This window comes from Somniosus microcephalus, chromosome 4 (genome assembly GCF_052327205.1).
Source record: "Somniosus microcephalus isolate GS21.2 chromosome 4, FLI_Smic_1.0, whole genome shotgun sequence".
Taxonomy (NCBI): Eukaryota; Metazoa; Chordata; class Chondrichthyes; order Squaliformes; family Somniosidae; genus Somniosus; species Somniosus microcephalus.
Window position 1 is genome coordinate 339,351,967 of NC_140990.1, and position 1,479 is coordinate 339,353,445.

Here is a 1,479-nt window from a genome sequence, read left to right on the forward strand (position 1 = left end):
TATTACAATAAGTGGCATTGTCTCAATTACAGCCTGTAACCTTCACTATCAGCACATGCTCTGTGGCAGCTGTGATAAATGACAGGTTGGAAGATATCACAGAATTATAGAATTACAGCACAGAAGGAGGCCATTCGTCCCATCGTGTCTGTGCCAGCTCTTTGAAAGAGCTATCCAATTAATTCCGTTGCCCTGCCCCTTTCCCATAGCCCTGCAAACTTCAAGTATTTATCCAATTCCCTTTTGAAAGTTACTGTTTGAATCTGCTTCCACCGCCCTTTCAGGCAGCGCATTCCAGATCACAACAACTCGCTGTGCAAAAAATTCTCCTCATCTCCCCTCTGGTTCTTTTGCCAATTCTCTTAAATCTGTGCCCTCTGGTCACCGACTGTCGGCCACTGGAAACAGTTTCTCTCTATTACCCACCTGTCAGTGTGTAGTGTATGTGCCTTTAAGACAGAACTACTTTTACAGCTCCTGTATACTGTAGTACCGGCAGTGACCACACCTGTATATAAGCTTTGCGCATGCCTCTGTACCCCCAGTCTTGCGACTACCCTCCTCCAGTAAATACCTGTTTATTGTTAAGTTACAGCATCCGTGTGGTTATTTAATAACAGCACACCCTCAGAATCACGGATCTAGCACACTGGAAACAGTTTCTCCTAATTTACTCTATCAAAAACCTTCATGATTTTGAACACCTCTATTATATCTCCCCTTAACCTTCTCTGCTCCAAGGAGAACAATCCCAGCTTCTCCATGTCTCTCCACATAATTGAAGTCCCACAATCGCCGGTACCATCTTTCTCCTCTGCACCCTCTCTAAGGCATTTATATCCTTCCTAAAGCGTGGTGGCCAGAATTGGAAATGATGCTCCAGCTGCAGCCTAACCAGTGATGTTACCGAGGTGGAGGAGTTCCTGGAGGATGTACGGCTGCAGGAGTGGATGGTCGGTGGTCTTGTGTCTGGGATGACAGATGACAGTCTGTACTTCATTGACACAGGAGACGAAAAGAAAGATCTGAGTCATAGAGTCATAGGGCTGAAAATTCAGTAGGGTTAGCACCCCATTTGAGGCGCTAGAGGGCCTAGCGCCGGAGTTATGGCCGGTTTGTAAATTCAGTGGGGCCCTGCCATCGGCGTTAGACCGGTTGCGCTGCGCCGGCACCGATGACGTCATCGGTGTGCGCAGCATCCCGGTTGCCGTGGTGACGGGCCCCAACGCCAAAATTGAGTTGCGGCCGCCTCGCCCATGGCAGCCGCAACTAACGATGTTTCAGCAGAGTCCTACGCGAGTTAGCGCCGGCGCATTAAGGTCGCGCGGCGGCCGGCTGCTTTCCCGCCGGCCGCCTGCCCGCACCTCCCTCCCCGGACTCCTCCACCCCCCCCCGCGGAACAGATGCGTCTGGCCTGCGAGCCCGGCACTTCTCCGAGGTGCCGGGCTCATTTTTTTCAAGATTTCAACGGCCAGCGGG